Raw genomic sequence first — 15,513 nt, 5'->3', positions numbered from 1 at the left:
ATGATTTGTTCTAATGGTGTTTGTAAATAGGGTCTCAAGTCCGCATCTTGTACAGCAATTAACCACTAAGAAGAATATATGCAGTGTATTATTTGTTGGAGAAAAAAAAAAAAAAAAAAAGAACCAAGTGGAGACCACCACGGCTCTGGGCTGTGCTTGAAGAGAGGGAGAAGGAAGAAAGCGCTGGGGTCCTCCCTGTGCATGGCAGGCGCTCCCTCGCAGGAGCCCGGGCACCCCAGGCAAGCTGTAAGGTGGCTGTCAAGCTCCCCGCCGCCCTTGGCAGAGATGCTCTGGTTTTTGGTGTTAGAGAGGTATGCTGCGAGTGCCCTTCCAGCCCCTGCCTGTCAAGACTGGGATGCACACGCTCCCTGGCCCTGGACCACCAAATTGGACAACCAGTCTCAAGGCATTCAGGCGAGTGAGGGGAACTTGGGTCCCAGGGAAAGGGAGAGCAGGACACATCGGCTGGGGAAAGGTGTAGGCCACTGGCTGAGCAGGTATCTGTGGGTGGAAAGGCACCCACTTCATGGGCTTCTGACCCCAGGCTTTGGATGAAGATTCTCAAGGAAGCAGCACAAAGGAGGCTTGTGACAGCCACTTGAAGCTGCCCTGTTCCTGGTGGCCAGCACTCTGGTGGCCTGTCCCCAGCTCATAGTCTTATCTTCGTGGTTATCGGCAGTGCCCAAGGCAAGCAGCACCCAAGGCAAGCAGCGCCCGTGTCCTCCATGAGTAGAGAAAGGCATCTATCCCGCAGTGGCTTGGGGGAGCACAGTGACTCTGGCCGAATGAGGGGTCTGTCAATGCGGAGGTGTCCCATTCCCGCTCTCCACCCTGGAGCCTCCAGCGGAAAGACCGAATTTGGGATCCCGCAGGCTGCGTGGGCCTGAAAGCGCCCTGCAGAGGGCTTTCCTGGCTGCTGGCCACCTGGGCCTGTGTCTTCGGGACTCCAAGGCTCTGGCAGCTGTGTACGTGGGGGCAGAGAAGCCCAGAGGGGAGCAGTGCTCACAGACGGATCCCCTTGTCATTGGCGCCAGCTCAGTGAACACCACACACAGCAGCCCTTTGCTGATTCCTGCCAGGCGTGCTTCTTCCTTCTCTCAGCAGCACGGTCCAGCCTGAGCCGTGGGCCCAGCCTACCAGCAGGGAGCCTTGCGAGGCCTCAGAGCAAGCAGGCGTTGTCACACACCCCTCCTGAGGAGAGCCTTGACTTGCTCTGCTGCCAGGAGCCCTTGCCAGGGCTTCCACAGTGGGGTCAACTCCTGAGGCCACTGTCACAATGCCTGAGACCTAGATGGTGGGGTGGGGGGAGCAGCTGGGGTTGTTTTTTTAATCTCTAGGGAGTCTTTCCCCAGCTCACTGAGATTTGCATTCTCTTGTTTTCCTGTCCTTTCTTTCTATTCTTTCCTTTCCTGGGGACTTCGTGCTTGTCAGCTGCTTAAGTCACAATTACCTGGGACTTCAGAAAGCATCTGGCTGGGTGTCCACTCAGAAAGGAAAGAGAGACTGAGACCTAACGCGCCCTAGAGATTTGGCCCAGGACACCTGTGTCTCTTCACCTGGTGTCCATGTTTGCCTTCATTCCTGGGCTGTTTTCTCTCAAGGAGGATCTCAAGGGTTTTGTGCCCCTGTGGCTTTAGGTGCTGCTTGGGATGGAACCTGACCCCTTATGCAGGCTTGGCAAGCACTGCTGAGCTGCACCTCAGTCCCCCAAACACTTTTGTTAGAGTAAAAACGTGAGTGTTACAAGGACGCCCTTGACTCTTCTACTCAGCTTGTTACAAAAGACAGTGATGCTTGTTCTTTTTCTTTTTTAAAAATATCTTTTATTGGGCTGGTGAGATGGCTCAGTGGTCTAAAGCACCTACTTAGAACAAGCTTAGCAAAGCACAGGGACCGCGGTTCAATCCCCCAGCACCACATGCCAGCCAGCCCCGCCCCCTGGTGGGCTGAGCTGGCCACACACACACACACACACACACACACACACACACACACAAATAAAATTAAAAATATCTTTTATTTATTTACTTGGTACAGGGTCTCGATATACAGCTTGGACTCATAGTGATCTTCCTGTCTCAGCTTCCCCAGCACTGGGATTACAGGTGTGCACCAACACCTGGCCCTGATACTTGTTTTTAAAATCTAAGCTGCAGACACACAGAAAGGCAAGAGTTCCTGTTCCCCACCGCCCCTCTTCCTCCTGCCTTCAGCCTGCTTTTCCTGCAGTTGTCTGTGTTGGGCAAGTGAGTGTGGCTCTGTGATGCCTTAACTTGGGCACATATACACAACTCGGCCTCTGGCTGTCTCCTCCCAGCCATACGTCCCTGCTATGGGATCAGGAGTCTGCAGAGTGTTGCATGACATGGAAAGGTCAGAACAGGGCATCTGGGGAATGACCTCTTCAGCTTCATCTTGCTGCACTTGAAAATCATTGATTAGATCATGCTTTTAAAACCTTTTTTTTAGGGGCCAGGGAGATGGCTCAGTAGAATAAGCACTTCCCTGGCAAGCGCAAGGGTCTGTGTTCAATTGCTGGTTCTGCCAAAAAAGAATTTAAAAAAAAACCACTTTTTAAAGAATGTGTTTACTGGTATGGCGAGATAGCTCAGCCGACTAAAGCGCTTGCTTTGGCAAGCACAGGGACCAGGGCTCAATTCCTGGTTCTGAATGCTTTGCAGGCTCCACACCTGGAGTGCACTGAGCTGGCAACCAAGTCCAGGCTTGGTGGTGCACGCCTGTAATCCCAGCACTGGGGAGGCTGAAGACAGGAGAATCACTACAAGTCTGAGCTGTGTAGTGAGAGCCTGTACCAAATACATAACATAAAATAAATAAAAATGTGTTTACTAAATGCAGCATATGTTCAGTATAGAAAATTTAGAAAAAATCAGATGAGCAATAAAGATAAAAGTTACTAGCTATTAATTTCCCATTGCCTTGTTTTGATTTGTTTTCTTTCTTTCTTTCTTTTTTTTTTCTTTTTGGCAGAATCGGGGATTGAACTCAGGATTTTGTGCTTGCCAGGCAAGCACTTATTCTACTGAGCTATCTCCCCGGCCCCATGTTGCCTTGTTTTGAAATTCTACATCTTTTTTTTTTTTTTTTTTTTTTCTGTTTTATTCTCTTTAAAATAAAAAAGAAAATAACCAGCTGGGCATGGGGGCCCATCCTGTGATCCCACACTCAGGAAGCTGAGGCAGGGGGACTTCTGTGAGTTTGAGGCCAGCTTGGGCTACATAAGCAAGTTTAAGGCCAGCCTGAACCACATAGAGTGAGGCCTTGTCTCAAAAACAAAAACAAAAACAAAAAATCCCCCAAAATTACCTCTGTGAGGTGAAGTTTGGGTATAAATTGTACAACCCAAACATCTTCCCCATCTAATCCCCCATCTTCCTGCCTTAGGTGGGAGAACAACCACAGAGAGGTTGGAAGCAAGGGGACTCATTTCAAAAGGGCAAAAGGGACAGGTTCTCCCACTTCATAGGACAGGGTAGGGAGGCAGTGATAGCTGTCCCTGGGAGCCCTCGTGGGCCACCACTGATGTGTTGCTTCAACACTTGGGAATTTTAGGAGCACAGTGAGGGGTGTGATAAACTGAGGGTGAGGATCTGCCAGAAGTTCCCAGGACACAGGCTGCTGTGCTAGAGGCTTCTGCAGAGAGGAGGCTTTGGAGGAGGGAGTCCAGGCTGAGGATTGGTGGCCTGAGGCCAGGCAGGGCAGGGCCAGCAGCAGTTGGTTGGAGGAAGAGCCCAAGAAGGATACAGAGGAACTTTCTTCCTCTCTGTCATGGCTTGGGGTTTTGCAAGGGAAGCAATACAATGTAGGACACAGAAGATTATTTTATAATGAATCACCCAAAAAGTCATATAACAAGAATGCAGGAAATCTGTCCACACACTAAAGAACAAACCGGCTGAGGACCTGGATCCCACAATAATGTCTTGCATGAGCCCAGCTGAGGACATAGAGCCCACAACAATACCTCCCATAGTTTTACCTGGAGGCCTAGAGCCCATGACAGTGTCTAATGCAGGCCTGTTTTATCTGGGAAGGCCCAAAGGCCTGTGGTGGAAACTAGAAAGTATGTGTCAGCGGGGTGAAGTATTCGTGCTAGCAGGGTGAGGGATCTGCGCTGGAGCCAGGAAGTGATGCTAGGTGAGAACCAGCGTTCCCCAGAGATACCGCAGTCGTCCTCAGCAGCAGTGAGGTTCTGAGCTCCTCTGAGTGAGGAAGGCTGAGCTCTCATCAGGAGAGCTGATGTGACAAGCTTCTCCAGGAGACAGAGCTGTGCATCATCTTCCCCTCTGGAGCCAGGAAACAATGCTCAAAGTGAAACCCAGAGCTCCCCCAAAATGAACTGCAGCTCTTCTCAGCGACAGCGAAGTCCTGAGTTCCTCCTCTGACGAGAACAACCACATTCAGGAAAGCCAGCAGGACAGCCTCCCACAAGTTTCTCTAGTTCTGTCTCTTCTGCTGCCGGCAGCAACTCTCAGGTGTCCTCCCACACCCAGCACCAAGCTGGTTCAGTTCAGCTGGGTGTAACAAGTTGACCACCAGTTGGCATCTACCACATCCCCTTTGGTTTTTTCAGATAGCGTCTCGCTATGTAGCTCAGACTTGCCTTGAACTCACTACATAGGCCACTGTGCCCTCAAACTTGCTGTGATTCTCCTACCTCAGCCTCCTGAGTGTTGAGGTCACAGACCTGCAGGGCCATGCTCAACAGGAAACAGAACTGTTTGCCGTAGAGCTCAAAAATGGCAGCCAGAGGCAGTACTCTTGAGTGCGAAAGAGCCCTCATGCAGATGCTTGACTGGCCATGGCGCCTGCTTCTGCGCTATGGACTAGGGACTCGCCCCACTCTGCCACACTGTGGTCCTTTCATCTGTAAAGGGTGATGAAAGGATGTTGGTACCTGCTTGGCAGAAAGACAAAATGATGGCAATTTAATTTAAGATGGTAATTGGCTTTGTGATTCTAGAATCAGGTAACACTTTATTCTGTCAAATAGAAAGGCTGTCCCAGGGGTTGAGCCAAGGAGCCTGGTTTGATTGGTGGGGAAGGGCTTGAGGGGAAAAGCAGAAACAAGAAGCAGATTGGTCGTCTCAGACTTACCTTTCCTGTAAGCCCAGGACAGGGAGACAACAACAGAAAAATAACGTATCCGTTGATGTCAGCTTACTCTTTTGTAAAGGCTCAAGCAGAAGGAACTTCATTTATCATGCCACTTGAAACGCCTGTTTGGGAAGTCTGGCTGTTAGCTCTTCTGATTTCTCAGGTCAGGTCACAGTGTAGTTTTTGTCTGGTAGTAAAGGAAAGTTAGCATGAGTGGGTCCATTTTGGATTCAGGCTGGTCCCATGGGGCCCAGGGCAGGAGCCTAGTCTAAAACCCCGGCTTCTTGTGGTGTTTATTTAGCATGCCTTGTCCACGGGTGAAGCCCAAAGAGTGGCCATGCACACACAAGGCACGAAGGATAATTTCCAGCACGTAGTCCAGCAGAGCTTACCCTTGTTGTCGAAGGTTTCCTTTTGATCGGCAGCTTTTTCCCTTCCTGCCCCTCCGTCCGTGTTTGTCTCTCCCCATCTCTCCTGTGCCTGGGATCCTACATTTCTCCTTACCTAGACACCCTCACCTTAGTCCGTATTTTTAAAAATCGGATCACCTCTTGGTTTCATTTTTTTTCTTGGAACCCAGTAATTTCTATAACGAGACTATTTTACTTTCAAGATCGTGCCTTTGGCCTTGAACTTTCTCTGAGGCCTCCAGTTGCTGGGCCTGTCCTCCCTGAGAGGCTAAAGCTTTCAAGGACCCGGGCATTGTCACTGCCTGCCCACTGTCTGAACTGTCAGGACTGTTCTGCAGGCTCCTCCAGTGAGGAGTAATCTTGGGTGGCTCAGCGAGAGGATCTTAGCGCCAGTGGCAGGGATAGCAGGTGACCGTGCTCCCTTGCCACCAGAGGAGTCCCTATCCCCCAGCCACCTAGTGGCAAGCAAGCCTTCCCACCTAACACACCGGCCAGCCACATGCCTGCACCAGCTTGCCATCACCCAGTGAGCTCTTCCTTCAAAGGGTGCAGAGCCAGCTGGAGAGAAAGGTCTGGTGCCCATGGCTTGTGAAGGGCTGCCTGAGACCTGGCAGTGAGCGGGCATCTTTTTTCCAATCACACAAAGCTGTTCATTTATTTAGCAAATATTTACTAAATGCCCACTGTCTGCCAGCCACCCCTCTAAGCCTTGAAGATTTGTGTGAATTGAACAGATGGAGATCTCCATCCTGTGGGGTTTATGTTCTGGGGGGGGGGGCACTTAAGCAAATAAGAAAAATACGTGAGCACTAGCCCTGGGAGGGGGCTTGCTGGGAGAAACGTGGCAGGGAAGGTGCAGGCACAAGGACCTGGGGTGGCCTGGGCTGCTGTAAACCAGCTGAGGTGGCAGCTGTGGACCAGTCACTCGAGGAGCAACCGGGAGGGCAGCAGAGGCAGGAAGGGCACAGCTGCAGAGACCTCTCTGGCTGTGAGAAACCCCTGGAGGGATCCCAGCACAGGAGAGACAGACTCTAACATTTTTGTATTTTAATTTTTTAAAACTATGTCAGAGTTTATTTGAAAAATGAGAGGTGACGGGGTTAAGGGGGAAACTGGCTCCACAGAGTAAACTTGGGCTGAACAGGGAAGAGAAGAGAAACACAAGGGCGGTGGAGATGGCTCAGTGGAATAAGCACTTGCCTGGCAAGCACAAGGGCCCGAGTTCAATCGTCGATTACACACACACACACACACACACACACACACACACACACACGTCAGGAGAAGAGAACCGCAAAAGTAAAAGTGGGCCTGGGAGGTGGGGTAGGCTGCCGTGAAAGGGTCACCACAGCCTGTTGAATGTCGTTAAAGGGTTCTATAGGACTGCCGTAGGAGAATGGGCGACCCAGGAAGCTGGGGCTGAGAAGCTGGAGAGGGTTGTTAGAATAACCCAGCCTGGGTAGGAACCGGGCTTGGGCAAGGCCGTAGCAGCGGGGGCGGGGAGGAGGGATTGGATTCTGGCTACTGGCATTTACTAAAGGCAAGGACAACAGTATTTGCTGACTTGGAACATTTTGGCTTGACCAGCTGGAAGGTTGGAGGGCTTTTTTTGTTGTTGTTGTTGTTTGTTTGTTTGTTTTTGTGGAACTGGGGATTGAACTCAGGCCCTTGCATTTGTTGGGGAAGCACTTATTCCACTGAGCCATCTCCCCAGCCCCCTGGAGGGTTTTTTTGTTGGTTGATTTTTTGTTTTGTTTTTGAGACAGGGTCTTGCTTTATTGCCCATACTGGCTGCAGATTTCGAGGCCCAAGTGATCCTCCCGCTTCAGCCTCTCAAGTAGTTGGGATTATAGGCGTGCATGCCACACCATTGTAGAAATGTTTACCAAGATGAGAACGATCGGGAGGGGGGTCAGGGGCTTGGTCGCAAATGTGCTGTCCCTGCACAGCCACATGGTGCAGTCAAAAGGCGAAGTAAATTTGGATGTCCTCATTGGGTGAAAAGTCCTAGAAGCCACAGTGAGATCAGCAAAGAGATGGGGAACGAGGAGACCTTTAGGGACTGAGAGGAAAGCGCTGCCTGACCAGCTGAAGAACCCATAAGGAGCAGCCTTGGGAGGAAAACCTGAGAGCCAGTGAAGAGAAGATGGGTGGAAGGCGGGGGAGCCTGGTGTCACTCCCCACTTGGGTCAGGTCGGGTGGAAACGATGTATACTCAGGACAAGAAGTTTAAAATCACCAACCACCTTATTCATACAGGGAAACTTTCACTCTCTCTTCTGTTGTTTTTATGGACATCAGGCCCTCGATTTAGTTTTGAGGGCCTCTGCTGTTCTTCACCTAACAAGTTACTGAGTAATCCAAGACAACCTGAATTCCATGGCTGGATAATACTCCCTTTGCTGGGTGTGCCCGCTACCTTTAACTGTTCCTCTTAATATTGGGCATTGGGTCTTGCCTGATTTTTCAAGAATGTAAATAACACTGCCGGGAACAGTTCTGCTGTTTTCCTACAAGGAGACTTGAAGGGATGAAGGACATGAACCTTCTTAGGTGAAGCTTGAACTTGACATGCTGGTTGCTCCAGGCAGGACAGACCTTCACGTCCTTACCACTGGGTGGCTCTTGTTTGGCTTCTCTATCTATGCCTAGGGACAGTCACTTGTCACTTGGCCTGCTGTTCGCCATGCCTGCCTCCCAACCACTACTGTGAGTCTCATTTCTCCTGCCTGCCCAGCTCCAGGTTGTCTAGATGAGATGAATATGAAGGTGCTTTGGGAACTTGAAAGCCTCCTCTGCCGAGAAGTGTGAGTGTGATGCCCAGTCCAGGGCTGGGACCTCGGCCCTGGACCAGGGCAGCTGACCCGTGCCTGTGTGCTGGTCCTTTGTGCGGGGCTGAGTGTTATTACCTAATGCTGCTCAGCACAGGTGTGCGGCTGACCCTCCCAGTTGGAACTGCATGAGGAGGTGTATCTGCTTCCCAGATTGTGAGGGTGTGTGAGGGTGTGTGTGTGTGTGTGTGTGTGTGTGTGTGTGTGATGGCTGGAAATCTCTGGTTTTGCTAACTAGTTTTATCCATTGGTGAGGACACAGATAGGCTACAGGAGAAACTCTTGCTGCAAATAATGCCAGGTTTGCTATAGCCCTGTAGCCCTTGCTTCTCAGAGCCTTACTAAAATCACAGCTTCCCCATGGCTGCCAGGGTCTTTTTAAAATGCAGCCCCAATGCCCTTTGGCCCTCCCAGGCTCCCTGCTTCCCGGGTAGATACCCTCTGCTTTCATCCCCGGGGACCCCAGGTGGGATCCTACCCTGCCACACAGTCCCTGTCCTCTCACCTTGTGCCCTATTGCAGGGACCCTTCTCCTCTGCCTGCCTCACACCTCCCAGACCACCTGTCCTAGACATGTGTTCTCTTGTGTCCTTCGCAGCCCTGGTTGTGGGTCACAGCTAGATGTCTGTGTCAGTTGCAGAGCTAATGGGGCCAGGCATGTGACAATAGGTGCTTAGCAAATGTTTGTTGAACCAGTGAATAAAAGCAGCTGCCAGTAGCTGGCAGGGACAGGCAGGACAGCGCAGCCAGCAGTGCAGCCTGGGCTCTTAGTGAGAAAGGCCTGGGCAGCGCCGCCTGCTGCCAGCAGGACCGCCCTGGCAGCCTTTTCCCACCTCCGACATCTTACTTGGTTTTCTTTATTCAAAACACTTATAGTGGCTTCCCTTCTCCCTGCAGTGCATAAGCACCCTGTGCTCCCTGTGAAGAATTTGAACACAGGAAAATATATTAAGGAAGTAAGTGCAGCGCAGCTCCAGGGGCCCACCGTTGATAGTTATCCCCTCAGGCCGCGCCTTCTTAGTGCCATGTCTGGATTTCCATGCTGCCAGGCTTCTCCCATTGTGGGAGAAACGCCAGGGCTTTAACATCTTCCCAGCCTGAGAGGCTGGAGGTGGCCACACATGAACCCCCCCGCAGAAGGTCAGGGCCAGTGGTGCTTCTCTTCCTGCCGTGGGCCAGTCCCAAGGCCCCACCACAACCACCACTGGGAGGACCCTTCCCTCTGGTCTCTTCTCCAGAACATTCTCTGGCTCCTAGATACAGGTGTTGCTTTTATTTATTAGTTCAGCTCTTCTTCTTCATGCTTGGAGTAATTTTAAAATCGTAGGGTGGCCTCCGCTGTTCTTTCTTTAGTTCCCAAGTTCTGAGCAAAACTACCCCCCATGCTGTTGAGGGGGAGGGTTGGCTCAGGTGACTCATTGGTCAAATCCAGCCCAGCTCTTGTGTGCCCTGGGGGGAGTGGGGTGACCCAGATTGGCAAATAGGAAGCAGAGAACACCATGGAGTCACTGGCCTGGAAAACCTGGGGCACTGGGTCAGCACCTAGATTACTCATTGATGGGAAAAGGGAGAGATGGAGCAGACCCATTCATCCATGGCTTCCCCCACTGCCTGGCTGAGAGCGCTTTCCAGGGACATGACACACCCTCTGCCCTTTATGCTCCCTGCAGTAAGGCAAGGAGGAAGTTTCATTGGGTCAGCTGCAGAGGCCAGCAGTGGGGACAAGTTTGGGTCCTTCTCTCTGAGGGAAAGAATAAAGAAGTACATTCCTGCAGTAGGCAGCATCCTGGAGATTTCCGCATCTCTTGAGGTCCCTGTGCTCTCAAACACACCTCCTGAGCTGGGATAGCACTCACTCTGCAGTCACTTAGGCGGAGCCAGCAATGGCGACAGCAGCAGCCATGTCCTTGTTTCTTAGGGCATATTAGTTTGAGGCAGGGCCTTCCTATGTAGTCCAGGCTGTCCTTGAACACATTATGTAGTCCAGGTTGTCCTCTGAGCTCACAGCAGTCCTCCTGCCTCAGTCTGCCAAGCACTGGGAGTACAGGTGTGTGCCACCCACCAAACCTGGCTTTGTTAAGCAGTTATTATACGCTTACCTAATCCATCCTTGGCCTCCCCTATTCTATAGGTGATAATGCCTCATTTTAGCACTAAAACCCCTGAGAGTTTTGGATCTTCCTCAAGTCACAAGGAAAGAGACAGAGCCATATTTTTTAAAAATTTTATTTATTTATTTATTTGTTTATTTATTTATTTTGTGTGTGTGGCCAGCTCAGCCCACCAGGGGGCGGGGCTGGCTGGCATGTGGTGCTGGGGATTGAACTGCGGTCCCTGTGCTTTGCTAAGCTTAGCTTGTTCTAAGTAGGTGCTTTAGACCACTGAGCCATCTCACCAGCCCTAACAGAGCCATATTTGAGCCGAGGCCTGAGGTAGAAGCAAGCGGATTCTGTGGAGGGTTGTATCTCAGTTCCTGTAGTATAGGCAGACGGACAACTTGGCAAATGCTACAAGTGGACCTGCTGTGACTGAGGCTTACAGTTCTTATATATTCCTTCATTTAAAGCAGGCATGTCGTGTACCCTCAGAGGTGCCACTCTGCCCAGGGAAGGGAGAAAGCAGTGGGGAAGGCATTGCAGTTCCATACAGGAGTTGCAGACCCAGGAGGCCTGGGCCAGGGGTGCAGAGAAAAGGGACAGAGGGGGCTAGTTCAGGACAGCTTCCTGGAGGAGGGTGTGGGCAGATCTTGAAGGAGAGTGGGCCTCAGCTGGTGGAGGGGGCAGCATTGCGGGCACAAGCCCACGTGAGCCTGTGTTGAAGGCATGGTGCTGAGGGTGGAGCTGGACAGAGAGGCTGGTGCGGGACCTGTGGCCATCGTTAGCACCTGGGGGTCATTTTCTAGCAACAGCCAGAAGAGCTTTGCCCAAGCTGGTGTGGTCAGAATCAGCTGGACACCAGCAGCCAGTCGCAGGGCAGAGTAATGGCCCCAGGCCAAGGCTGAGAGCTGCTCCCACCTCTGCATTCCACACTGGCAGCGATGCGCCAGCCCCAGGCCCAGCATTTCCTGGCAGCGTGTCTGAGGCACACAGCCTGTGGCTGGGTAAGACTTGCACCAGTCTGCCCGAACTCAAGTCCCAGGCTTACCTTGCAAGAGATACTCTTATGAGAGCCCACTCTTGGACTGAGGGCCCTTCTGCGGCCTCCAGACCCCTTCCTCGTGGCTGTAGGATTTCCCGTGTCCTCTCTTGAGGTCTGGGACTCAGCCTCTTACGTGGGCAGAGCCACCAATCTGAGGGCTTCTGGTCATGGGGGTACAGAGAGGAGACTGCCAGCACCGAGAGCAGTTGCACAAAGTGGGGCTTCTCGGGCACAGTGCCAGGCCGTGCTATTTTTAGTGGCTGAAGAGAGGAGGAGGAAGAGGGCAGAGTCCCTTGCAGGAGGAGTTGTGGGGAAAGTGGCCACAGTCTCTGAAAGTCCAAGCCATGGGCCTGCGCCCAGTGGGTCAGGGAAGGGCCAGGCTGTCAGGATTGCTCCCAGCGGGGCTAGCTAAGCGCTGGGAGGAGGTGAGGGCTGGAGTGCACAGCTCCTGGCTGAACATGGGGTGGGCTGCAGCACTGCGGTTCCACCTAAATACGAAACAGCCCAAGGGCTGTGTGAGACCACAGCTGCCCCACTTCTTGGACTGGTGTCTGGAGAGGTCACACCAAAGAGACAACAAGGCTTGGGGGGGACATTGGTGAGAGAGCTAGGACTTAAAACTCTGGCCAGAGCCCCAGAGGCAGCCATTTGCCCTAAAACTGAGAGCGGATCTCCTGGTAAGGGTAGAAGAGGCTCTTAGTGGCTAGTAGGAGGAGGGGAGCTGGGGACCCCGGCCAGCCCCACCCCACTGTGTCAGAACTCTGCTCTCTCCCCTTTGAGCTCTGGTGGGCCTTCTTCAGTGGTCCCTCACCCACTAGGGAAGCCTTGTGAGATGTGGCAGGCATGAGGGATTAGGAGCAAATGTTTTGCCAAGACTTGAGGTGGTATGGTGGTTTTCCCTCCTGTTACCTCCTGTCTCACTCTCGTCACCATTCCCAAACAACACAGGTCCCAAAGCTGCTGGTTCTCCCAGCCTACCTCCCTCACCCCTGTGCACAACGGGGCCCATTCTCAGGAGCCTCCACTTCAAGGCGTTCTCCTCCCATGGAGGATGAGGAACCCGGGACTTTGGTGCTTGGTATTTGGAGTGTTGCTAAGTGTTCCAGGGCCCACCGGTTCCCTACTGTCGCAGCTGCCCCATGATCGCCAAGCTCCTTCCCAGCACCGTTGCTGCACCACCTCTCTGTACTAAGTGCCTGTAGATCTGTTTCCATCAGTGTTGTGTGCTGCTGTGTGCTGCAGAAATCTGGCCGGCAGTAACTGGTAAAACAGAGGCTTCCATTTTTTGCCCACATATACTTTGGAGGCGGGATGCACCTCCATGAGGCTCCAGGGGCCCAGCTCCTTCTGCCTACGTCTTCACCTGTCCTCTCTTGATCCCAGAGTAGCCACTGCCCCTCCAGCATTCCTGAACCAGGCAGAAAGTAGAGAAAGACAGAAGTCTGTCTTTATTAGGAAAGAATAGGTTTCGCAGAATCCCTCTGCAGTAGACTGCTATTTACATATTATTGGCCTGGAATGTGTCACATGCACACTGTAGGTGCTGGAAAGCTTGGAAGTGGGTTGTGTAGCCAGGCTTGTGGCCAACACAAAACCTGGCCCTGGGCAAGAAAGAAAACTGAGAGATGATTGGGAAGTGGCTGCCCCAGAGGCAGCCGCCTGGGCCTGGTATCTCCATTTCGGGAACTCTGGGCCTGGTGCTTCCCACATTTAACACCCAGGGATGAGTGGTTGGGGACCAAAGCTCCCATTCTTGCAGTGTGGTGTGAATGAAGTAGCCCTGGAGTGGGCATACCGCTCAGGTCAGCAGTGAGTCTCCGGACCATGTGGTTGGGCACCCTGAGACCAGGTTTGGCTGCTTTTCAAGAGAAGTCAGAAGGCTAGATTTTAATGTCTTAAAAAAGAAAAACTATTTTGAAAACAAGATCAGTTATAGACGTTTCTGGAAACTTGGCACTCCATAGATCCCTCCCCCAGCTTCCCCTTCCAGTGATGTCTCACATAACCGAAGGCTGGTGGGCAGGAGGCACTGGCCTAGACAGGCACTCCAGAACAGGCAGTTTTCCCACCACCAGCTTTCCAGTGCTGGGCTGCACGAGGCGTATAGTTCTATCTCTGCAGCCTCCTCCTTGTCTGTGACCCTCTCCTAAGTTGTCCCACCCTGCCACGGCAATTCAGAAGTTCCTCTGTTCATAGTATTGTAGTGGTTCCTCAAATTCTTGACTGTGTACTTAACTGACCTGAAAGCTCAAGTTAGCCAGCATCTCTAGACAGCTTCTAAAATCTAAGACTTGAGCACCTAAGTGGTGATCCTGCCCTCTTACCGTCTGCTGTGTTTGTGAGTTTTACCATATGTTAGCCCAATTTAAGTTATTTTTAGGAAAAGTAACACCCTTGTAGTTCCAAGTTTAAAAGGGTCAAAAAGATACAGTGAAAACATCCCTCCTAAGTGACCCACTGACTCCCCCTCCCCAGAGCCAGTGTCCCCCGTTTTTTGGGGGATTGTTTTATACAGACACAGGGAAATACAGCTTCACTTATCTTGTTAGCACTTCGTTCTGCAACTTGTTATTTTCTCTTAATCATAGAGATACATCCATATCCGTACAGCGTTATTTTTTTGTCTGTGGCTACATAGAATTCCATGTTTCCATGTTATAATTTTCTTAATAAGTCCCTTATTAATGAGCATGTCTTTTCCCCAACCTCTTACTAGTCAGATAACTCTATAACAAATAACAGCGCACAGATACTGCCATTGTTTTAGAAGTGGTATTTCTGGGCCACGAGTGTGTGCCTTTCCTTAGGTAGATTGCCCAAGTTGCCCTCTCTAGAGGCTGCGCTCCTTTAACTTTCTACCAGGGATGTATAAGGACACGTTTCCCCTCATGAGGTGTCAGTGTTTGCGTGGTTGGTGTTGTGCTTTGTTTTACAGCGCTGGGGTGGAACCCAGGGCCTTGCACGTGCTGTCACTGAGCTACCTCCCTCCCTAGCGTGTTACCATGTTTTAATCATAAAGAATGTGTTTCAGGGTTGGTTTATTTATTTATTTATTTTTTGTTGGAATCAGGGGTTGAACTCGGACCCTTGCGCTTGCCAGGGAAGCACTTATCCCACTGAGCCATCTCCCCGGCCCTTCAGGGTTGTTTTAATCTTGAGCGTTTTATGTATGTTTGAGAGGCAATTTTACAGTTGTACACACCTGTAACCCTAGCACAGGGAATGTGGGGGCGGGAGGGGGGTGTCCAGAGTTCCAGGGCAGCCTGGGCTACACAGAAAGGCCCCGCCTCAAAGCATCAACAACCACCACCAAAACTTTCCTGTAAATTTTATTTTCATATCAGGGCCAATTCTTCTTTCAGGTTGTTAAGCTTTTGCTTATTAATTTGTATGAACTATTTTAGGGAAATTAGCCTTCTGACTAGTGGAAGTTGTAATTATTTTTCTCAGAGTATTATCTGGGATTTTTTCTGATGATGGTTTTACTATGCAAAAAGTTTATTTATATAATCAAGTTTGTTAATCTTTTGTCCATAATCTGTTTCCATAAACACTTGTATGGGTTTAGTGTTGTGCTTAGCTTTTCTTCACTCCAAGACTATTTTTATTTATATATTTACACAACTTCTTGTGTTTTATGGGTTTTTATTTTAACTTTAAATAGTTGATACAGGGGCCAGGGAGATAGCTCAGTGGAAAAAGCGCTTCCCTGGCAAGCGCAAAGGCCTGAATTCAATCCCCAGTTCTGCCAAATAAATAAATAAATAAATAAATAAATAAATAAATAAATAGTTGATACATTTGTACCTTCTCTTGGTATAAGATGTGTGGGAGTAAGAGGTAGGGATCCAACTTAGTTTTTCCGGTGACTACTCAGTGTTCCATGCCATTTATTGAAAAGTTCCAGAATCTCCTTGCGGCCTTCCCCAGCTACCATCTTGCCCATCTGTTGTCCTGACACATTTGTCATCCCACTTTCCTGCCTCTGCCTACTCTTTTTTTTTTTTTTTTTTTTT

At 50.8% G+C, this 15,513-nt stretch overlaps 1 protein-coding gene across 4 annotated transcripts in view; it reads left to right on the top strand.

Annotated features, from left to right (window-relative positions):
* Positions 1-15,513, top strand: part of Ppard (peroxisome proliferator activated receptor delta) — an 84,062-nt gene that overhangs the window by 47,038 nt on the left and 21,511 nt on the right. The window lies entirely within an intron of this gene.

The sequence above is a fragment of the Octodon degus genome, unplaced genomic scaffold (genome assembly GCF_000260255.1).
Source record: "Octodon degus isolate 3935 unplaced genomic scaffold, OctDeg1.0 scaffold00005, whole genome shotgun sequence".
NCBI classification, from domain to species: Eukaryota; Metazoa; Chordata; class Mammalia; order Rodentia; family Octodontidae; genus Octodon; species Octodon degus.
The sequence above is the reverse complement of the archived record's forward strand: the minus strand, read 5'-3'. Positions and strand labels throughout refer to the sequence as shown.